Below are 25,462 nucleotides of genomic sequence, written 5' to 3' on the forward strand. Positions count from 1 at the left end.
CTATTTTTATTTAATGGGCATGGCGTTATCTTGTATCCCTGGTATTTTTTTTTTTTAATAAAGTTATCTCAGAGGTTGTGTTTTCTTCCACTGTCAACGTTATTTTCTGGGTACTTGGTCTCCTGTTCCTGTCGTTAGCTCCTCACGGGCCTGCAGGTCTTTGGGCTGCTCCCTCAGATCCAAGGCAGAGGGACTCATTAGGCGACATGGATCTCTTGTTCCTGGCTGGTGCGCAGTCCTGCGGAGGTGACAGTGACAGTGTGCTGTGTGTAGGCCACAACAGGCTACCACAGAGCTCTCAGGTTGGGGTCATGTGAGGGAGGCATTGGGCCTAAATGCCAGAAAGATGGCTTTTCCTCTTGTGTTCTGGGAACACTTTAGAAGTCTTAGCCTTTCCCAATTCCTTTAAAGAAAACCTGTCTGGTGTTTTGCCTGGGATTCGTGCCAGCTACCTATAGTCCAAGTTTGGGGATGAAACTAACAGGTATGGTGAGGTGAAGAAAGGGTACAGTTGGGCCTTCTGGTTCCCAAATAAAGGTCCAAAAATCTGTGTCAGCCTTTGGTAGTCCTGTTTATTATTACTGATTCTTTATTCCTATATTTCATTTCAGCGGGACACCAAGAGGGAAAGAACCAAAGATTTGGGTTCAGTCCACTTTGAAAACCATATACAGGTCAAAGATGGTGGTGCATGCCTGTAATCCCAGCACTTGGGAAGCCAAGATAGGAGGATCACTAAGTTTAAAGCCAGCCGGGGCTACAGAGTGAGTTGAAGGCCAACCTGAACTACACAGTGAGATCCTGCTTCAAAAAGCCAAACAAACAAGCAAAAATCTTATATAGAAATACTGATTTGGTATATAAAACACTTAGAGATTTCTTCAGATTTTGGGACATCTGCACAAGTATAAATGAGGTATTCTGGGGATGGGACTTAATCTAACCACAAAATTCGTGTATGCTTCATACATAGTTATACCCAAAGCCTAAAGGTAATTATTTTGTACATGATACTTTTAAAGCTGTGCATGAAGCTATTTCCACTTATGGCATCATGTCGGTATTCAAAAAATTTCAGATTTTGTGGCATTTAGGATTTCCAACTTTTGGATTAGTAATACTTACTCTGTAATGTTTTATCATTTGCATTATTACTATACAAAAAATGTGTTAAATGATAAAAAAATCAAAGTGTTATATAAATATAAGTCACATATTTACCAACTGAGATTTCCTTGTAGAGGGAAGATATTTTAAAATCCTATTTTTAAAAATCCTTTATCAAAAACATGATGTGTCAATATTTGAATAATCAATGAGCTATGCCTAACATTTTGACCAATTAAAATATAAATATAAACTTCATAGTCCCACTCAGAGAACTGTACTACTCAAATGACAGTAATGTTGCTTACAGACACCTTTATGAGGAGCCACAAGATGGGGATGTGAAGAAAAATCAAAACAAACTTTCAAAACCTCAGGCACTTAGCACACACCTGTAATCCCAGCACTGTGGGAGACTGAAGCAACAGACATCAAATTCAAGCCCAGCCTGGGAAACTTAGTGAAACTATGTCTCAAAAAAAAAAAAAAAAAAAAAAAAAAGACAGAAAAAGCTTGAATACATTGCTCAGCATGAAGGCCCTGATTCAGTCCCCAGCACCAACATAACCACCACCCACCCTTTCAATAACCCTTAGCCAGCTATGTATCTGATGTCTTCCTTACAAAGGCAATCAAGGTTTCTAGGAGAAACCCATGCCACTAGAAACAAACATGCAGCTAGAAACAAAAGAGCTGAGTCACTTCCTTCCCTCCATTCAACTGTAAACATTCCACCAGCCCTGCCAGTTACCCATGCTTCTATAACCCTACCACAGGAAGGACAGTGAGCCACCTCCCTTCTCCCCACAAACACAAGACCACCCCAGTGATTACTACTCAGGTATAAACATGGGAGGTCGCACAAATTGCTGATATCAAAAGAGTGTGGGAGGCATCTAAAATCGGAGGATGTCTGACCCTATAAACACTGGGGGTCTGAGTTGCAAGGCCCCTTTTTGCCTGCTTTGCCCTTCTGCCTCTTCTGGTGCTGCCCTTTGATCTTCAATAACCCTAACACTTGGCAATTATTTTCTTGACGTGAACAAGAACCTGGACCAATCCAGCCCACTCAACTTATCAGTGCCAGGTGGAGGGCTGGGATAGCTTTCCATTCTAGACAACCAATTTTTCAAATGCTGATGGAATCATAATCTAGGGATCAACAAAGCTATGGGGGATAGCATAAAACTGGAAAGCACTGAAAACTGTCACATCTCACTGACACTGGAGGTACATTATATTCTTTTATGTATTTTGTTTAAGGATTTCCATAATTTAAAAATACTGTGTCAAGCAAGAAACACAGGAGCTGGTTTGCAAGGTCCCTTACCCTATTGTCAAAATTGTAAGGACTGTGTCTGAAGCTGACTAAAACATACTGAATCAATAAGAACTTGCCAGCCTGCAGTGATACTCAAAAAATAGAGAAAGCCAGACAAAATCGCAGGTAATCTTCTGGGCTTGTAAAAATTGGTAACTCACTTACAGATGTATTTATTTGTCCTGGCTCTGCAGGAAAACTACATTTCAGAACAAACCAACAGCCCCAGTCAATAACTTTACTTTACAGCAGGCTACCTAATAATAAAGAAAGAAGAAAAACTCAGAATTACACAATCCTTCAAGAAACAGTGATTCAGGCAAGTGTTATTCATAACGCGATTCAGCGATTCTTAACATAACAGCAAACATTTTTAGGAAGGCCAGAAACTCTATGCTAAGGGAGCAGCGCATTAATCAATATTCAACTTCAGTCTCAATGGTGATGAAGACTGATACGGTACCTCTGATTCAGCAACTCCAGCGGCTTGCTGCCAGACATGGGGAACATTTCCGCACAAAGACTCACAGCTACACCTGTTCTGGTGAAGGCTGGAGGGCTCCCTTATTTGAGGCAGCATCCACACAGGCTTCCCCACAGGGAGAAAGCAAGCAAACACAGGACAGTTGCTCAGTGGGAGAACTGGCCTGAGACTGCCCTTGCAGGTACTTTGTCTGTTAACTGTAGGAGGTATCTGTTCTAGGTCAAAGTTCAATGTTGTCTAAAACAAGACGCATGCATCTGCTTCCAGATTCAGATGACCCTTCAGCTCCCACGGGCTTCCCTGTTGTGTTTAGTAACTGTTCCTGCTACACTTGTTCTGGTCTTTCCAGAGCATCACCTTTGTATGTTAGATCTCTTTACTCTTTATGACTATTGTATCATCTTTTTCTTCAAATATTTTCTTCTATCTCCCCTTTTCTTCTGAATTTTTGGAAAGCTTCTCAAACTTGTACATCATGTAACTAATTAAATATTCTGCCCTACTGTTTTTGATGCACAGTTTGAGTATTACATATCCATTTTCTGTTCTATTATGTATTTGAACATTGCATGTTTTAGTTCCTATCCTGTTGTTTGTTTCTTTTATTCAAGTCTTTAATTTATGCCTTTCCACTATTTATGCCAGCTCTCCCCACACTCATCCCAGTCTACTGGCTCTTCATTTTCCATAATTTATTCCATGAACCCCACAGTTTTAAAATATGTAAACATACAAAATACTTTCTAAGATTTCCTTGATAGTGAAGCAAACTGTTATATCTGGAATGTTTGCTTTAGCCCCATTGTGAGTGCTATACTCATTTCTGACTGCAGAATCCTCAGACTCTGTCTCCGACTCGGTCCTCCCAGCATCTGCTGTGAGCCAGGAGGCAGATGTAAAGTCTGAGCACAGTGGCGTCTCACTTGTCAGCAGGCACACTTCATGACAGAGGGCAAGCTCTCATCAGTGAGTTCCCATCAGTCTCTTTTTGTGATGTTAGGATGAATCCTATGCTCAGGCGCTGACAGCCTACTCCTGGAGCCTCAGGGTGCTGTCAGCCCTTCTCAGTGTCACAGCTGGATTATCTCAGGGAGAAAACCCTACCCTTACCCACTATTTGGTCACCCTGAGATTATATAATTGTACAGAAAAGAGAATGAATGACTTTTTCATTTACCAATTTTTGAAATAAAGAATTTGTTAATAACCACTAGTTTTTTTTTAAAGTAATGCACAAAGCTTACAAGCTTTTATACATACCTAATGTGTTTCAAGCTCCCAGTTACTGCTTTTTAGGTTTGAGAAAATCTCTTCAAATTGGCTAAGTCCTTTGCTATAACCCCTGTGGGTTCTGATGGCTATCTTGCTAGGTTTATCATATACACTACTGCCAAAGGGTGGAAATAGCCATTCCTCAGAGTTCTAGTTTCTTTTGGTGTGAACACCTGAATTACATTCTAGTGGTGTCTCTTGACCATTATTTTATTTCAGGTAAATGAGTACTTTCTTTCCAATGTCTCTAGTGCTAGTGTGTATTTTCAGCTATATTTATAGTCATTTAAATGGTGACAAGAGGTGGGGTTACAAGGAGTCAGATGCCTCTGCCCACCCACACTGCTCTTTGTATCTATGAGTGTTAGGCTTGTTGCTAGATACAGACACCAAAAATAAACCATTCCCTGTTCCAGCCACTGTTATTTTTTGCTTATATAACAGAAACTCACAAATAGCCTAGATCTTTAGATGTGGCTACATGCGTACTGTGAACAGACTTTTTTTTTTTTTTGGTCTTTTTCCTTTTTATCGTTACCAGGGATCGAACTCACGACTGCCTGCTTGCAAGGCGGGTGCTTATGCCACTGAGCTAAATCCCCAGCCCCCAGACACTTTTTTTAAAACATCATCCTATGACCCAAAAAAGGTACTGAAGCCTCATGAAGCATGTCGGTGTATTAGCCCAGGAGGAAAAGGAAAGGAACACAGGGGAAGAAGCATCTCTCCATGCAATCAATGCCTTGGATGAGGCTTTCCTGGAGCTTCACGCTGCACTTCCAGCCCTTCATTAGTCCAATCTGCTACATTAGTCCAATGTGCTCTCTCAGTTGAAAAAGAGGCTGAGAAACACAGTTCACACCAGTCAGCAATGCACGAAGTGGAGAATCAAGATTTTATTATTAAGAAGGAGAAAGTGGACACTGGGAAGAAACTAGTAGTTTCCTCCCATCATCTCTCTAGAGTCCTTCTCAATGCACAGATTTCTCTCCCTCACTTTCTCTCTCCATGCAGTGCTTTATTTACATTACATAAATTCTTGAAGTCTGCCTCAAAATCGTTAGGAAGAGCTTACATCCTTCTCCAGACTGAATTAATGAAGATGCAGGGGATATTTTATTTATGTTATTACCCACAAAGCAATGTCTGTCATAATCTTACCCAGGGTAGGCATCCCATAAATAGTAAGTTGAAAACCCTAAGGCACAGATCTAGTGTGAGTGTGTAGAACTGTGTACATCTCCAGCTTAGCATTTGGGCTGTGTTACCGAACAGGAAGCCAGTCCTCCCTACATCCACAGCTTGTCCTGGAAATCAGCAGCACTTCGTGGAAACATCAGTGCTGCTACCCTCATTCATTCTCAAACCTCCATGTGACATAATTTAAGTTTAAAAAAATTCATTTGAATGAAAACATGGTCTTCTTCCTAAGGGGTTTTAGGGTGTGGAAGAATAAGAAAACAAAACATCTAATGTGTGATTTTACCAAGTACTATATATACTTTCATACCAAAATGAAATCCTAAGAAGGTCTTCTTGTTACTAGCATATAGTTGAGGAAACTGAGTAATTCTGCTAAGGAAAAATTGCTAGAGAGTAGAAAGCAGAATTTAACCCCACATTTATCTTGCTTCCAAGTGTTTGCATCAAAGACTGCAATATCATGTTACCTGGTCTCAAATAATGATATATTTTCTATCTAAAAGGAGAATGATTTGCTTGTGATTTGTGAGACATACACTACCAGCATTACACATCAGCCTGTGAAACGAAACTGTTCCTAAAAAGAACTTTTACATTAGTCACCTTAGAATAAGCAGAACCCCGCCTTCCCATGAGGCAGGCTGGGCTTGCAGCTCAGCAAGAAACCAAACCCCGCCCACCTGCCAGCCAGCCAGTGAGCGTGAGCGAGCTGGGAAACTAGCGGAGCATCCGGCCCCCTCCAACTGGCTGATTCGGAGGATTCGGTGAGCTGAGGGCAGCTGAGGCGACAGGAACAGCCTGATACTTTTATTGTTGGCCAACTGTGCAGACCTGGAGCTGGTGGTCTGGGCATCTACCTGGAAGATGGTGGTGTGCAGTGGCAACGGTGGGGAATTTTTCTCCTGTTTTGCTTTTGAAAGTCAATGTTTTGTTCCACTTTACTGTTTCGTATTTTTCCTGTCTAGGGGTCTGAGCAACTATTTTGAAGATAGCAATGTGCAGTACCACAATCATTGTTAAGATTCTAATCTTCTTGGTTTGAAAACCTATATAAGGTTGGGGGTTTTGGGGGGTCATTTTGCTTTTGTTGGTTTTTTAGTTTTGTTTGCTTCTTGATTTATCTGTTTTTTTCTTTAAAATAAACTAGAAAAATAATTATTTGCCTTAATTTTCTCCAGCAGCAGTAATATAAAGAACTAAGACAGAAATGTTTTTTAAATAGCAAAGAGCTGCCTTGTATCCAGAAAAACTTAACAAACACTGTGTAGCCAATATGTTCTTTATAAAGTACTGTATAGTACTAAAGGCAGGGGAAAAGGCTCCGCTTGCAAAGGAGTCCTGGACTCTCCCAGCCGGGTAAGAATTCCCCACTCACTACGAAGTTCAGAGAGAGAACCCAATGATGGGTTTATTGATGTGCGGGGGGCACACACTGGTAGTGTGATCTGAGGAAGTGCTGCTAAGCAGCTGACGACAGTGAGTGTCCACAGAACATCTTCTTTAGCAAGTCTGATGCTACAACATGAAATGGGAATGACAAATGGGGACTGTTCACGGTGATCCCAAAGAATCGACACATGGGAGGACAAAGATACAACTGATTTTCCAGTGTAACTCCTGGGATAATTTCTGATAGACATAATGAAGTATGGTTTTGAGCTCCTCCAAAGCATGAAACAAGGAACAATGAGAGCGTGTGAGAACAGAAATCTTCAGAACAACTTGCCAGGCTATTAGGAGTAGCAGTTATTTTCCTACTGTTCGTGACAAAAACATCTAGCATCTAGCACAGCTGCCGTGCTGGGAACCTCTGGGGTCAGATGATGAAATACTTGACAGAAGCTACCTATGAAAACAAAGTTTCCTCAGCTCAGGCAGTTGGAGGTTCCAAATGGGACCAGGCAGCCCCTCCGGGCCGAGCTCTGTCAAGAACGGCCCATCCCAGAGTGGCATGTGTTGTACACAGCATTCGCACCCCGGGACAGGAAGTGGAGCGAGCCCAAGACGAAGAGATCAGGTCCCAAACCCTCTGGAAGGCACACCAAGTACCATTTATAAGATCTTGTCTCCCCAACGACCTACACCTCCCCAGAGTGCCACCTGGGGACCCAGCCTTTATGGGCACTGGGGGATACAGAGTATTAGTCATGACCCTGTATCATCTTTTGCAATTAGAAAAAGAGAAAGATAATCACACACACCTGTAATCCTAGCTCTCTCGGAGGTTGAGGCAAGAGGATCTCAAGTTTGACCCTACCTGGGCAATTTAAGACCTTGTCTCAAAAGAATGGGGTTGGGGATGCAGCTCAGTCTGAAGGCCTGGGTTCAAGTCCCAACATAATACACAGTTACTAATTTGTTCACAGTCACAATGGGTTCAAAGTCAAACAAGAGATGTAACTAAAAACTCAAAACCAGGTATAGGCCTAGTATAGGCCTAGAATCTAATTTTCAAACTCGGTGCAGTGTTTGCCATTGTATTACCTTTGTGCTGTACTTCATTTTCTATCATTTATCTTTCTGCTACTACAACATGTCAATTTTTGAAAAATGTGTCTCAAATATATTACCATCCAAATATACTTATTACCTCCCAAATTTTGAAAGCAGTCAGCAATTCTTCATCCTTCAACTCCAAGAGAGGGCTTTGAGCCTTCAGAGGTATCTCACATTTCAGGCTACTGAAGACTGAAAACCCCAAGAAACTAGACACTTGTGAGAATGCCATGCTGACCCAGAAGCTTCAAAACTAAGCAAGTTCGTGGACAGTGACGCTTTTGTTACACCTAAGTTTCTGAACTGCAAACGACCCAGATGTCCAGCCATTGGCAACCTCATGAATTGCAGTTCATCCGTACACTAGGCCACAACTCAGTAATAAGCTGACCCTGCTGCCCATGACAGTGCGGAGAAACCTCAAGAGCTACTGCTAAGAATAGGACCCAAAAGGCCACTGATTATGGCTCCATTCACATCACATTTGATAAAAGCAGACTTCAGGATAAAGCTTAACTGGAGGAACAGGGAGAGAGTGACCATCAAGGAGCAGGAGGGCTGAGTGGCAAAGGCAATGTCCTGGGATCCGACAGCTGTGGCACCCCACCGCAACCACCCACACTGCGAGCACTCACTACGTGTAATTATACCTCAGTGAGTCCTGACCCTTGGAACAGCTGGCTAGCTTAGTCCAGAAAATGTACTTCTATGCTTTGTTTTTTCAAGTAATAAATGTATGAAATATAAGAGAAAGTAAACAGATCAAAGAAACAAGATAATGTTTTGAGAAAAATCTTAGCTTTGGAGTTTGATAGACTTAAATTTGAATCCTAGTAAGCTGAACCATCTTGGACAAATTAGATACCCTTTCCAACATTCAATTTCCTCATCTGCATGTCTTTCTTTCTAATTTATGAAGTAGTTATAAGGTTAAATGAACAATTAGTGCCTACTACAAAAATGAAACAAAGTAGTGTATACATTCTCCTTTCACTAAGCTTTGTGATTTTCACATCTCATAGAAGTTGGTAAGAAAAGCAGGAAACAAACATGATGTGCCTTTCCACAGAAGGCTGCAGTGGTCAGGAACATAAACTGTATCAGCAATAAATGTGAATTAAAATTTAAGCTAAGACTTCCCAGGTGTACAATGTTCTAAGCAAACAGGAGATCACTAAATTGAATTAACGTAAGCACTCCAGGCTCTGCTATTTACCTTCCACCTAAGACTTGACTACACACTGAAAATTTGAGGTGAATACAAATTGGGACACAGAAATTCCATTTACCTAAAAAGAAAGCAAATTCGGTAGAAATCAAATTTTATTCAAAAGAGTATTTTTTTATTTTAAAATGAAAAAAAATGATACAGAATTTCAAAACAAAACAGATTGACAATGATTAATATACTGTGTACTTATATTCAAAGTAGCTGCTCAGATTACAAGACATAGGCATGAAAGGATGATCAAACAATGAAAGCACAGATTAGAAGATACAAACACAACTACAAAGACACTCAGCACCTTATCTTTGATAAAGAGGCCAAACTATGTTCTCTTTAATAAATGGTACTGGAAAAACTGACCTTCCACATGCCGAAGACTAAAACTAGATCCACGTTTATCATTATGCACTAAACTAAAGTCAAAATGGACCAAAGATCTAAATATTAAAACAGAAACACTAAATCTACTAGGAAAAAAAGTAGGCAGAAATCTTGAAGACACAGGAGTAGGGAGAGAGTTCATGAACCAAAACCCAAAATGCACAGGAAGTACATCTTATTAAAAAGTTTTTGCACATCAAAAGAAATCAACAACAGTGAAAAGACAACCCTCAGGATGGCAAAAGGGTATTAATGTATGGAAATATTTTCTCTGTACGTTTACACATTGTTTAAAGGTTGAAGCTTCACTGACATCTACATGAACAACCTGAAATGTTGGCATTAGCGTATTTACAAAAATGAAGCTTGAACTACAGCTATTTAATAAAAAGAAATTATAGTTTCTGTCTCTTCCTATTCAAACTGAAATTCTTTACTCCTTAAACATGTTTGTGTATGCATCACATGTATTTCACATATACCATATAGAGTACATGCTATTTCATGTTTTAAAATTTGCTCTTTCAGTATAGAACTATCACATAGCTCAGAGGCTGAGCACTTGCCTAGCATACGTGAGGCCCCAGATTCAATTTCTGGCAACACACACACACACACACACACACACACACGTAACTTATTACCCACTTCCTTAAACTTTAGGTTTCAGAATGGGGCTTAATTTCAGAAGAAATTAAGATGACTTACAAATCTTTTCTTCTTTATTAAGCCAACCACAAAGGAGCTTCCAAATAATCCAGTAGGAATCTGTGTTATAAAGTGAGTTACTTACCATGCTTCTTTTTCCTTAGTGTGGAAACTATTGCGTTCTCTCTGCTACCCCAAACTACGAACTTAAGGTTCTTCCAGCTCAGCTCCCAGAGTAGCTGGGGTTACAAGTATGTGCTCCTACACATGGCTCCAAAACTCTGTGTCCAACACGCAGAGTGACTGAAGCAAGAAACTCAGCAGTGTACAGTGACCCTGAAGACCTGGCAGCAATGATTTCCAGCTTCACACTGCTGCCTAGGAGGAACACTGTGATAGTTACTGATATCTATGTCTTGATTTAATGTTTTCTATTAGTTTCTTGGTATAAATTTACAGTCTAAATGCAAAGATAAGTCAGAGGAGTTTATATATAAACTAAAAGCAGACATAAAGTCAGTGCAATTGAAGTTAAATATACCAACCTTAACATACATTGCTTTGAGGAATGCCTTAAAATGATTCATGAATTCTACATGAGTATACATTTTTAGCCTTTGCAGGAAAATAGGAAATACTCAAATATACATATTCGACAATCTTTATTAAACAAAGTAAGTTTCTTACAATGGTAGAAAATTCTCAGTTGCTCCTTCCTGTCAGTGCCTGCTGTTCCTTGCCGAAGATATCTCCCACCCAGAGAAGTGCTCTTGGCTAGTCTGACGTGAGACTAATGGGAAGTCTGTAAGTCTCCAGGGTGGTTGTCTTACAGGCCTACACTGCTGTACTTCTACCAAAACATAAGCCGGGTGTGGTGGTGCGCACCTGTAATTCTGGAAGATCTAAAGTTTAAGCCCATCCTGGGCAATGTAGCAAGACCTTGTCTCCAAATGAAAAATGCAAAGCAAGTTGGGGATGTAGCTCAGGGTGAAGGCCCTGGTTCAATCCCCAGTATAGAAGGTAGGGTGTGGGGCGGACACCTCCTTGAGGACAGAAAACACATGTGTATGGATTTCTGCTCCTCCCAAAGTGCTTTGATAGCCTTGGCTTCCTCTTCTTTCTGTGTAATGGTTTATTCCTGACGTATTCTTGAATAAAGTCTATGAATATTAATTACGCTCAAGTTCTACTTGTTTTTCCCTTAAAAACAAGCAGCAGCGAGTTTAAAAGTGCAAAAGAATCTCAAGCTCTGCAGCAATGAAACACTGTTTAGAAAGAAAAACATCAATTAAAACATTGAACCCTTTAAGATAAATGTCAAAATAAAATAAAAGTACAACTCACTAGCTTCTATTTGCAAGACGAAAAAAACTCAAGAGGAAGGAAAACAGGGACTCCCCTTCCTCACATACGTCAAGTAGTCATACCATACAAGTGGTCATTGTATCCAAGTGACCAATCAAAATCTTTTTCCCCAGGAAAACATTTTATACTATAACATAATACTGTTTCCTCATCTTAGGGAATGCTACCCAGAAGTATCACTGACTACCAAGACACACTACTAGCACTGGGTCAGCCACAGCTGTTAGAAGAGCGTTAATAATTATTCTACCGCGCTCTAACACCAGACAGGTATTACTGCTGACCGAGCTACACATGTGATTATGTGACACTGCCCTCTGCTCAAATAATGAGAATTATTTTCCATTAAGCAAATAAAAGGGAATTTATCATTCAGAGAGTAGCCTGCTTTATGCAAAGGTTTACATAAGGAACAAAAACATACACCCTAAATGAGAAAAATCTCCGACATATATTAAAATAGTGGAAAGGTCTGGTGCTGGAGAACAGTTATCACAAAGCACTGGCCAGGACGCACTTGCTGGGCATGTTGCGAGTGCTCTATGAGTATCGCCTCAGCCCATCTGACGTGTAATTTTTAAGGGATGGCTGGACAAAAAAATAAATGATTCCATAAATGAATAAATATCCCTTGGTTGTTTAGAAAAACTGGTAAAATTTATATAGCTTTGTCTTCAGAAACCTAAAGAAAGCTGGGCATGATAGCATAAGCCTGAATTCCGAGCGCTTGGGAGACTGAAACAGGAGGATCACTGAGTTCAAGGGCAGTCTGGGGCAACACCCTGCTCAAAAAAAAAAAAAAAAACAAAACAAAAATAAACACACAAAAATGTAAAGGATAATAAAATCTGTCTCAATTCCCCTCACCCACACCTAAATGGAGCAGTGGGAGAAAAATTAGTTTTTGTTAGAATTGCCAAGAGAATCTGAATTCTTGATAACTTGTTTTCCTCTTAAAAAAAATTTCTTTCCACTGTCTTGTTTGGATAATCCAAAAAGTGGCTTTAGCCACATGATAAATTCTGTATGGCAAATACCCCATCTGAAATACAGTTCCTTTTACTTTTTCAGAAGGGAGTCAGGAGTCAAGGAATGCGGAGAGCCTCTCGAAGCCAGCATCCCCGTAACACATCCCGCCAAAACCTTTCATGGGAGCCTGGCCCCGACACCTGTAAGCCCGTTTGTGACTTCTGCCTCCCGAGCTGTACACCCTTCTGTTGTCTTCAGCAACTGGTCTGTGGTTGTTTGGTACAGCAGTAACAGCACACTAGCACCTATATATAGTTAGCAATTAGTAGGCACCACTGAACGCTATTTTACTGAGTCCTAGTCACTGATGCTTGCAATTCTGTGTCCTCTAGAACTATTCTGATAATCAGGACTGGCAGGAACACTCCGTGGGCTAATGAGAGAACAACTCCCAATTACGAGGAAAATGCTGCAAGTACAGTACTTGGGACAAATCAGGTCTCCTGTCATTGGACTATGGCTCACCTGAACTGCCCAATTCATAAGGAAGAACACTGAGGTCTCTCCAGCTGCTGCTGTATGTTTGTGTTTCTCCTTTCAGTTCTAATACCCCTTCATCTTCTTATTAGAAGCCTCATGCTTGTTGTATGACTACTTCTCTTACATCACAGCATGCTCCTCCTATTTCTTACTCTGAAATCCACTTTTCTGATATCCATACCAGACTCTTTTTTCTTTAAATTAGTACTAGAATACCTTTTTCCCTATTTACTTCTAACCTATATTCTTCTATTCAATGTTTCCTGTAGACAACATAATCTACTTTTCCTTTTAAAAGCCTAATTGAACTTTTAACTAGAAATTCTTAACCTTTTCCATTTAATGTGTTACTTATATACTTGCATGTAAATCTATCCCTTGTTACTTGTTTACCATTTTCTCATCTGTTTCTTGTTTACTTTTCCTTTTCTTCCTGCCAATTTTTAGGATTCCATTTTATCTCCATGATTAGCTTATCAGCTATACCTTTCCTTAAGTTTCTATGTGTCCCACAGTCCATTATTTTTGTACTTTAAAATCTTTCTCAAAGATTTTCAAATAAAGAAAAGGGCTTTTATTATTTATTTTTTGATGCCAGGGATCGAACTCACAACCTCATGCTTACCACAAACAATTATGCCACTGAGCTAAATTCCTAGCCCTGAGAAAGGCTCTTAGAGGTGTTCAAATATTTACCATTTCCAGGGCTCTCTATTCCTTTATGTAGATACAGATTTCCATCTGATACTATTTTCATCCTGCCAGAACAAATGCTTCTACATCTCTTACGGTGCAAATTCTCTGAGCTACTGTTTATCCCTGGCAGTCTTTGTTTTGCCTCCATTCTGGAAGGATCATCTGTGCAGGCAGAGCTCCATGATGACACAGGGTTCACTGTCATTTGGCACGCATGGTTTCTGATGACAAGTCTGAAATAATTCATACATACTTCATCTGTTATGGAAAGCATCATTTTTGTCTCTGGCTGCTTCTAAGATTTCTTTTTCTTTTGTGACTTGAAATTGTTTCCTTCATGCTTATTCTGTTTAGAATTTTGTGAGTTATAATCTTCAGGCTTGCTGTCTTCATCAAACTTGGTAAATACCTGCCCGCTATTTCTTGATCTATTTTCTCTACTTTCTTCTAAAATCTGTTTTGCTTGCATTAAGCTGCTTGACAATGTCCTGCAGCTCAGTGATGTTATGTTCCACTTCCTTTTTTCTCCCCTTTGAGAGTTTTCTTTTTGTGGTGTTTTGGGGAGATGCTACTGCCATGTCTTCAGGTTTGTTTGTTTGTTTGTTTGTTTGTTTGTTTTTTCGTTTTTACAGGTATCAGGGATCAAACTCACGACTGCCTGCTTGCAAGGCATGCACTTATGCCGCTGAACTAAATCCCCAGCCCATGTCTTTAGGTTTTAATAAACTGTTTTGTCCTGAAGTATTGAATCTGTTGTTAATTTCATTCCTGATACTATATTTTTCATCTCTAAAATTCTATTTGCGTCTCTCTCTTTTTATAAATAATTTCCATTTCTCTCCTTGGCATGTTCATAGTTTTCTTTGCTTTCCTGATTAGGTAGCATACTTATAATTGCTGTTTGAATGCCCCTGCCTGCTAATTCCATCACATGTATTATTTTTCCTTCTTCATAAGAAGGAATAATGGTTGATTTTTGTCTTGGCTAAAGATCATACTTTCTTGCCTTTTAAAGTTTAATTTATTTTTTGTATGTCTGATAATTTTTTATTGGATGCAGGACAGAATTTTGCATTGGTGGATGCTGAATTTTCTTCAGATTTGTTATGAATGTATCTTATGTGCTTAATCTTTACTATATGGATACATTAGATGTTCTGTAAGAAGCAGAAAATGCTACAGCAAATTTGTATGGATAAATGAATCCTTGTAGTTTTTTTAGACACATTTAAAATTTTAAGCATATAGTATTTTTTACCTGTAAGCACAGTGTTGTATACTCTATAATATTTTCATTTGCTGCAGCTAAAACTTTATACCCAATGAACACTAACTCCCAATTTCTCCTTCTTCCCCCAGCTCCTGCTAACCGCCATTCTGTTACGCATTTAAACATTTTAAGTAACTTTGCAGCACTGTGTCCCTACATGGTGGAAGGGAAAAAAGGTCTGAGCAGCCTTCAGTAAGGTTACTAGGCTGTCACGGTGGATACATCCTCTGGGAGGTGATTAACTCATGAGGGTTGAGGCCCCCGAATGGCTAAAGCCTGAGGACCAGACAAAAAAAAGATAATGAAAAATGAACAGAACCCATGGATCGCCAGACATCATTGAGTGGACCAATATACACTGTGGGAGTTTTATAGAAGAAAGATAAATGGTTATTTGAAGAAAGCATAGCCAAAAACTTAGCAAGTTTGATGAAACATATAATAAACATCATGAAAGCAACAAACCCCAAGTAAGATGAACTCGAAGAGACCCATACCAAAACAACACTCCCCTGCAAAAACCAAAAACCCAAACCAAAACATAACAAAAAGTAGAACACAAAAACCCAAGAAAAAAGTCAAGCATGGTGGCACATGCCTGTAATTCAACACTTGGGAAAGAGAGGCAGTAGTAGTGCCGTGAGTTTGAGGCCAGCATAGACTACATTGTCACTTCAAGGTCAGCCTGAACTACACAGGAAAACCTTGTCTCAAGAAACCCAAAACCAAAAAACCCCCAAAAGCCCAAAACAAGGGACACGTGCCCAGACATAATTAAACTGTCAAAAGACAAGGGCAAAGAGATTTTTGAAGAAGCAAGAAAAAAGTGATTCATTAAATACCAGGGATTCTCATTACAATTATCATCAGATTTTTCATCAGAAACTTTGGAGGCTACAGGCAATGAGATAATATATTTAAAGTGCTGCTAGAAGAAGAAAAGCTTGCTAATATTCAACAAAACTATTCTTCAAAGATAAGGGAAAGAAGCTAGGCACCGGTAGCTATAATGGTTGATACACTGTTGTCAACTTGAAAAGTTTAGAAGTTTTACTAAGTGACTCAGCAGGGGGCCAGGGTCCTCACTTTGTAGACATTCTCATCCTGTGCAAGAGAGCAGAGAGAGGTGGTGCTGGGGTGGGGGTGGCCTAGCCTCTTTAAATATAAAGGAGGAAAAGAGATTTGTCTTTTTTGCTCCTGCTGTCTTCTGCCACCTCTAAGTGTTGCCCCTATGCCATGCCACCTTGTCTTGGAGCCAGCTGATTATGGACTGAAACCTCCACAAACTGTGATCTAAATAAACCTTTCCTGTCTTAATTTTGGGTGTCAAATTTTGTCCCAACAAGGAGAGAAAAGTAACCAAGACAGAAACACACGCCTATAATCCTAGCACTCTCAGATACTGGTGTAGGTAACAAAGTTTGAGCTCGACCTGGACCACTTAGCAAAACTTTGTCTCAAAAAAATGTTGGGGACACAGCTTGGTGTGAAGGGTCTGGGTTAATCTCTAGTACTGCTAAACAAAATAGAACATAATGGAACAAGTAAGGGTACACCGAACACCATGACAATCATACGTAACAGCTGGGTGAGTCTGTTACTGCTCTACTTCCCTTACAAGAAACAGTCAAAAGGGTCCTGCAGGACGAAGCAAAAGGACACCAGGCACTCGAAGCTACATGAAAAGAAAGATCTTAATAAAGGTCCTGCATGGGCAACTGTAAATGTTATTACTGCAACCGTGGTTTATAACTCCATCTTTGCTTTATAACTTAAAAGACTAATGTGTCTAAAAAAGCTTAATTTTTGGCTAAACAATACCTAAGGATTATGTGTAAGAGTATAATTTGTGAGTCACCAACTGACCAGAGCTGAGACAAACGTGTGAGGACCAGAGCTTTTCTATGTTTGTGCAGTTAGACTAGCATAAACTCAACACTGAATCTTATAATCCGAGACATTAAATGTAATTCCCACAGTAACCATGACATAAATATATGCAAAAGAAAGTAAGAAAGGAATTTAAAACTCCAACTATGAAAGCACCAAAGGAACAATGGATAAATCTGAAGAAGAAATGACGAAAGCCACATACGATGAAGAATAAAATGCAAAGTAGTAACTTAACCGAGAAAGAGAAAGACTTATAAAATGAAAACTACAAGCATTGCTGAATAAACTTTAGACATATGTGAATAGAAACAGCCAAGTGTTTATGACTTGGAAGGCAGCACTGTTGAAGTCTAACATGGCACAGCCTCTGTGGCAAATAGAATAGAGAGCCCCAAAGGCTAAAGACCAAGCTACCCTGTGATCTAACAACTCAGTTTGTTAGATGAAACAGAAAACAGGCTCTTGAACGGCTGTTTATGCACTTGTATTATAGCAGCATTATTCCCAATAGCTTAAAACACACAAGCAGCACACAGTCTGTCAATGGGAAGCTTACAAGCAAATGTGATAAATGCACGCATTCAAACGCGAATCGCTCTCGAAAAGAAAGAGAATCCTGACATGTACGCCAGCGTGGCTGACTCTTCTGGACATTACATTAAGTGAAATGAGCCAGTCACAAAAGACAAACCCGGGGTGACTTATGACTCTAGGTCACACAAAAGACTTCGAATGCTGTAGTCCAATATCTAGGCAAATGGATGCACCTTGAGAGCATACGCTTAAGTGAAATGAATCGGACACACGTGTAAATACCAGTGTTTCTCTGGTGTGAGAAGCAGGAGTGTAAATAAGGATCAAAATGTATAAAGGTGTTGGGAATAGGAAGAAAATGTTCCAATGGGGAGGGGAATAAGAGAGAGAGGAGAGGAAAAGGAAAAAAGGAAAAAGGAAACAAAAAAAAAGGAGAAAAAACTGGAAACACAGCTGTTATAAAATGGGGAGGGGAGGCGGGGTGGAAGGGTAGGTAGGGGAGTGCAGGAAAAAGAACCAAGCTATACCCTGCACAAGTACAAACTCCCTATGATAAATGGGATCATTCTGTATATCTAAACTGCACCAATGCAACCTGATGGAAGAAAGAGCACTGCAGTCAGATTCACAGCAGCAAAGGTAAGAACACAGCGGCAGGCTGGGAGGTCACTGTCAGCAGTACAGCTGCAGTCTTACCAACGCAAAGGGGTACGGAGATGAAGCCTCGGCCTCCAAAATATACTTAACACAACTGAACTTTACACTTTAAAATGGTGACAGTAAGTTTTATACACAACAAAATTACTGTGTTTTTACACAACAAAAATTAGAGCCAAAAAAATCAGCACTAAAGATAAGCTTAAAAATCATACTCTTAACTGCTTTATGGACTAAGATAATTCTAGAGTTTAAAATTTTTTCAAAGTCACAATAGATTTTGACTGGGCCTACACTAGAACTCAACCAGCACTTCTGATTATAAAGGCTGTGCTTTCCACTGCAACTTAACTGTTTTGTTATTCCACATGAAACATTGGAATATATACATATACAAATGTACTAAGTAATGCTGTTATATCACTTCATACAATATTGAAATGTGCTTTTCCTCAGAATTTTAAAAAAGAAACACTGAATTATTACTTTTCCTTCCCAAAGTCAAAGTCAATATGTATCACTAGTTTTTGGGTCTCTTCCCCCCTCCCAATCCTCTGCCTCTCCCTGCCCTTCTGTCCTCTCCCCTCCTCCTCCCTCCTTTTCTCTCCCCTCCCCTCTGCTCCTCTCATTAATAAAGAATGTTTAATCACTGTACAAATAGAGCTTATTCATGCACTATAAAATGAGTTTATTGATAAAACAGTTTAAACCATTATTTGCAGCTATACTAGTTTGTTTTGCAAATATTATAGTAAGTATCATTTCTAAGAGTTTAATTAGACTATCAAAGAGTTATTGAACATGTGTTGATTTTTTTGAAATGAGTATTTTTCCTGTTAATAGCAATGTAGACATATACTACTGCTGATTCAAAGAGTTTTGTTTTCAGGAAAACTGTTATCACTGTCACCAAGGGATGTTTTCTGAGATACTAAGCATGATGGAGCACACTGGTTTGGCACTGATGGTCATGCCGGTGATTCCCTTAGATAACATACAGTAAGTTTTCCCAAAGTGAGGCCTTTTAAAGGTTAAGAAAAACACTAACAAATGATAACCTCAATCTTACTTCAGGTTTTCCTCTCAGAGGTTTAACTCTTAAAGAAGTTTTCTGTTCATTTTCATTATTTTTTTAATCTTAGAAGTAGTAGCTGGGGGTGGAGGCACATGACTATAAATAAGCCCAGCACTTTGGGAGACTGAGACAGGAGTATCACAAGTTCAAACCCAGCCTGGGCAAACTTAACAACCTACCAAGAATGTCTAGTTATACAGTATCAAAACAATCAAAAGGGCTGGGGATGTAGCTCAGGGCAAAGGCTTGAGTCAACCTTCTGTACTGGGCCCCGGGCAGGGGTCAGGGGCAGTAGGTACAGTGGGTAAGAATGCAGATGGAGACAAGATAAATGATCCAATCCTGATCACCACCAGTAGCTACATTATCTTGTGCATGTATTTTTCTTACCTATAACAGATGGATCATACACCAGCTTTGTGAGTTACCTGTGAAGGTTCAATGAAGTAATAGGAAAACCTGACTCAGAGTGGACCTGAGAGAAGAGGACGAGACTCCATCCTTGTTAACTTCCCCTCCACTGCAAAACACATTCCCAGCAAGGCAAGGCAAAGTGTACACTGTCCTGTCACACTGCTGGCAGCAGCCACTTGACTCACTCCAGGCTCTAAAGCACACTCAAGAAATGGAGTCACCTAGTTCTAGTCCACAAATAAGGAAGCAGGGAGCCATCAAGGCCTAAAAAACCCTAAACACACACACACACATACACACACACACACACACACACCCTCACCTTTTTCATCCCTCACTTCCTGATTTTCAATAAAAGAGAAAAAGGAAATAAAATAAGTGTATTTATATACATCTATGGATAGTCTTTCTTTTTCTTTTACCAGGCTAGAGAACACAGTCTTGATTATATCTCACTTATAAATAGGGCTACAACAGAGAAACCTTGAAATAACAGCCAGGCTTTGGAAGCAGATTTATTTATGTTGATGGGTACTGATCTGGATCATTCCTGGGATACCAGGCCTTGATCTCTGGTGGTCCAGGGCTTACATGAGATAAGCAAGCAGGAAGTACAGAGGCAGAATGGCTTGTCAGCTAGGGATTGGTTTACACAATGTGCACACAGTGATCAGCTGTTTCTAGGAGACAGAAACAACCACAACTGCAACAGGAACTATTACCTGTGCATTAAGAAACTGAAGTGTACTGGCTGGGGTAGGGGTGTCAGTGTCTATTACAGGGCCTGAGATATGTTACAGCACAGTCACTATAGAAAACCCTGTGCTCTTTAATTTAGAATTAACTAACTATCTTTCTTTCTTTCTTTGAGACAGGATGTAATAAACTCCAATAACTGATAGTCATATATGAAAGTGTATATTTTATCATAAAATATAGCCAGAGCAAGAGGTGATAGCTAATTCAATCAAAAAGATACTGGAAAGATTCTTCACACCAGATTGATCATAAAAGCAGAAAATAAAGAGAAATAAAAGCACCTTCCCCTTCATAAATACATATGGTTGACTGTCTTAGTTACTTTTCTTACTGCTGAGACAAGATTCTCAATACCCAAAGTTAAAGGGGAAAAGGTTTATTTAGCTCACAGTTTGTAGAAGTTTCAGTCCATAATTGGCTGGCTCCAACACAGGCTGGTACATGGCGGAGGGGCAACCATTCACAGTGGCAGAAGACAGCAAACACGACAAATGCAAAAGGGGGAGCCTTTTGGCTGCCCCCTTTACCTTAGCTAGACTGCTGGCATTAGGACAGTGCCAATCCAATCAGTGGACTGATGCAGCAATCACCCACCCTTAATTCTAGCACCAAACCATGAATCAATGACAAACCCTAGACTGAGCTACTTCTGAAAAAGCTCCATCTAAAGTGCATGAGGCTTTGAAGGGCCATCTAGACACAAACCATTACAATGACACATGAAAAGGTGTTAGTCATTAGTAACTAGGAAAGCACAAATTAAAACCACAAGGTACCACTTGACGTCTACACATGTAATGAGTCACATACGTTAGAATAGCTAAAAAGCCAAACCTGACAATTGCCAGGAAGAATGCAGAATGACCACAATTGTCACAAACTAGTGGTGGGAATCATGCACTAAAAATAATCTGGCAGTTTCTTATCAAGCTAAAAACACATTTCTAATAAGGTCCATAATCCCACTCCTAGCTATTCACCCAAGTGAAACAAAACTATCCCCACATACACATGTTTACCCTTAGTTGTAGTTTGGACTGACCCAAACTACAACAACCCAGATGAGTGTTCCTCAACAGCTAAATGAATTAAGAAACTACGGTATATATACAATACATTACAATTTGACAACAGAAAAGTCTAAACTAATGATTTAGACAGGTGAAGTTTTCTACATGAAAGAAGTCAGATCTAAATAGTATGTTGCACAGTTCTATTTAATGGGACTCTCAAAAAGGCTAACAAATATAACAAAGAAGCTGTAAATATATCAGAGGCTGCCAGGGAGGAGGAGGAGGACAAGGGCAGACTGCACCACAGAAGTACAGGGGACTTCTGGGGTCAGGGCCCTGTGGTTGTAGATGCATGACTATGTTTTTTTCAAAATCTATAGAACTCTACAGCACAGAGTAAATCTTACCATACACAAATTAAAAGCAAAAGAATAACCAGGATGTCCAGGAGGCCCAAAAGTACAAATAACACAGCAGACTGAAGGATATAGGAGGAAAAATACCAGACTTTGAGAAAGAGCATTTAGGGCCGGGGATTTTAGCTCAGTGGCTCAAGCGCTTGCCTGGTAATAGTAAGGTCATGAGTTCGATCCCCAGTGTAAAAAAAAAAAAGCATTTGACTGGATGATATAAAAACAAAGATAAGAAGAAGCATAGCTAGGCACTATACTTGGTAAACGCATTCTCACAAAACTATGTGCCAGCAGGTCTATAGGTAATGTACAACAGATATGTAAGTATGCTACAGAAAATGAAAGCCAGTGTCCTTCCTGTGGCTGGAACAAGTTGAAGATAAACCAAGGTGGAAAGCAGAATAGCCTCTGTGGCACCACAATGGAGCCAAAGGCATTACTATGAACAAATTACTGAATGCAGCAACAGCCAGCAGACAGCAGAAACACAGAAATGCACAATGCAGACTTAGTCATATAAGCACATGTCCTAGTCTACCAGTGACAGGCTGAAAAGCAGCAGCACTTAGGAAGCAACGAGAGCACACTGCTGCTCTTCAAGAGGACAGACCTGGGTGCCCTGGAAAAATGGATCCTGCAAGGGCTTAACCAGGGAAATGTACCTGGATCATCTTGCAGAGCCAGAAACTGCTTTTTAAAACATGTTGAAAGGACACAGAAGCAAATTAAAATGTGTTTCCAGTGGCCAGAAGAAGACAGACAACAATAATATTGGTTCTAAGTCAGAGAATATTTATGAGTTTACTGTGCTATAAATAAGCAATTAAATCCTGGCAGCACATGACCGCTTTTTTCCTAAAATCTTTTTTTGTTTGTTTGTTCGGGGTTTTTGGTTGTTGTTGTGGTGGTGGTGGTACCGGGGATTGAACTCAGGACAGCGCATTTGCTTATGCTGCTGAGCTAAATCCCCAGCTTTTCTAAAATCTTTAACCTTAACCTAATTGTGAGAAAACATTACAGAAACCGTAATTGAATGACATTCTGCAAAGTAACCAAAGTGTGAAAGTAATGAAAGATAAGGAAAGACTACCCAGCTGTCACAAGTTGGAAGAAAGCAAGTGAATAACAAATGTAATTGCAAAACTAAACCTGGACTCAGGAAAAGGACTAAATGTAATGTAGGTAACTAAAATGTAACTAAATGTGTAACACAGGACTCAGAAAAGGACCAGATTAACTAAAATGTATCACAGGACTCAGAAAAGGACCAGATTAACTAAAATGTAACTAAATGAAACATTGGACTAAGGAAAAGGACCAGACTCTACAGGGTAATTAAAATGTAACTAATATAACACAGGACTCAAGAAAAGGATCAAATGTAACACTGGTAACTAAAATGTAACTAAATGTAACACAGGACTATGGAGGGAGGGTGAGAAAACTAAGTCTGTTGTAACTGAGTATCAATTCTTTAGTTTTGATCACTGTGTCATGGTCATACAAGATATTATAAAGGGAAGCAGAGTAAAAAACATACAAAAACTCTGCACTGTGTTATAACTTAGTTGTACATCTAAAATTAACTAAAAACAAAACCTTTTAAGAAAAAAACATTAAATAAAACCACAGCCTCTAACCTTTCTTGATAGTAAATTTGTGTATTCCTTTCTTGATAGCAAATTTTGTGAATAAACTTATTTCTCCAAAAAATTTTTAGGATAGAAAATGATTCCACAAAAGAATATATTATTTGAAAAAATATTATTTAAAGTTTCTTTACAGAAGTGCCATATAGGTCAGGTAAAGTAAGATAACTAACATCTCCTGTGAGGATAACCTTAGGGGCTTATTTTCAAATTGGTCACATATATTCTAAAAGACAAGCTGTACATTCAATTTAGAGAAAAATTCTGCCCATCTTTAATACACACAAATTTAATTTTAATGATAACTTTCAAACTGCCAACAAGGCAGTATCTGATTTTTAAAGTAAAAAAATTTTTGATGAGCTATAAAAATTTAACTAAGGTTATGTGAACAAAAAAAAATCAGTGTGAATGTTTCTGGTTTATTTTTCCTTCTTTTAAGTACTGAAACACAATCAAGGAAGTTTTTTTAAAAATGTCTAAGCTATGACTTTCAGAGTACCTTCTTAATGTCATTATTTAAAAAGAAATTCTATTTACTTATAATAAACTTATTTTACTTGTAACTCAGTCTATAAATCAAATACTCTCCAAACTCAACTTAGTTTAGACGACAACTAAACACAAGATAGGTGGCCTCATTAGCATATCGATTCCCACTCCTACAATTTAACTTTATCATCTTTCATAATTCAAATGTATAAGCATTCAAATTCTAAATCCAGTGATTGAAATATAAAATACAAGACACTATATAAAAATGCAAAGTGTTTCCCCTTTCAGATACATTTCTAGATTTCCTCCTTTAAAAACTAAACATCAAAAAGCTTTAAAAAAAAAAAAAAGATAAAGCTTTAAATTTACTTGAACACAAAGAAAGATACTTTATGTCTATTAAGAAACCAAACATATTTCAGATCAGACATGACAAAAGAGCCTAATTTTCATCTCAATTTTTTCTTTCTCTTTTTTTTTTTTACAAAATGAAGCTCATAGACACTTACTTTGTTTTTCTTGTGCTCTTCCTACCTTAGTTTGGCAAAAAAATTCTATTACTTTGATATAGGTTGGAAGTGCTAATCTGTCCAGCACACTTTAAAATATGCTGTTTCCTTTAGCTCATACACTCTGAAATCTGCAGAAGCTGTCTCCTATATAAATAGGGTAGTGTTTGCTTATAACCAACACACATTCATCCTATGTACTTTAAATCATCTCCAGATTACTTGTGATATGCAATGTCAAGTTATTGTACTGTATTGATTGGCAAGTAATCACAAGAAAATTAAGTTTGTACAATTTTTTTTGCAAATGTTGTTGATCCAAGGTTGGTTTAATCTGTCAATGTAAAATGCAAGGATACAGAGAAAAGGTTAAATTTAAATCTCAGAGAGAAATGTAATTCCAAATTTATCCACTAAATGTAGTTTTTATATTAGGATGTTATCATTTAAAACTTCACAGACTGTAAACTACTTATTTTACTTAGATATGAAGAATAATCAGGAATTTTAAATTTACTAGGAAAAATGAAATATAATTTGAGAGAATATTTTTATTTTTATTTACTTGTTTATTTTTGAGATTAGGGATTATTTATTTAATTTGCAGTACTGCACTGATAATTGAACGCAGAGCCTTCACACTGAGCTACATTCTGAGAATTTTTTTTTTAAAAAAACAGGACTATGACAGCCTTTTATCACATATTTTTGTTTTTAAAAATCTAAGTGGAGACTACTACTTAGAAATGAACACATTGCATGTAACTGCTCACTAAATACTAAGTTTTATTTTTAAAGTTATTTCTGAAACCTAACACCTCTTCTAAGAAACAATACAGATCTTTCATTTGGGATGTCAAGCTTGATGCAGGTACATACACTGGTTTATTTCAATTTCTAATTAGCTTTATATGACAACTAAAATCAGCTATCATTTCACATACTATTAATTATACAGTAGATGAGACTCTTGAGGAAAAAACTCCTAGAAAAGGAGCAAACTTCTAAAGGGCCAGATGCACTGTGGAAGCTAATGACCCTGTACCCCCACGGTGCTATGGAACGTATCAC

The 25,462-nt window shown here is 38.8% G+C and overlaps 1 protein-coding gene across 3 annotated transcripts in view; it reads right to left on the reverse strand.

Moving 5' to 3' along the window:
- The window catches only part of Glce (glucuronic acid epimerase), a 79,418-nt gene that overhangs the window by 17,540 nt on the left and 36,416 nt on the right, over positions 1 to 25,462 (reverse strand). The window lies entirely within an intron of this gene.

The sequence above is a fragment of the Cavia porcellus genome, unplaced genomic scaffold (assembly GCF_034190915.1).
Source record: "Cavia porcellus strain 051 isolate PalLab524CR breed Dunkin Hartley unplaced genomic scaffold, mCavPor4.1 scaffold_10, whole genome shotgun sequence".
In the NCBI taxonomy this organism is placed as follows: Eukaryota; Metazoa; Chordata; class Mammalia; order Rodentia; family Caviidae; genus Cavia; species Cavia porcellus.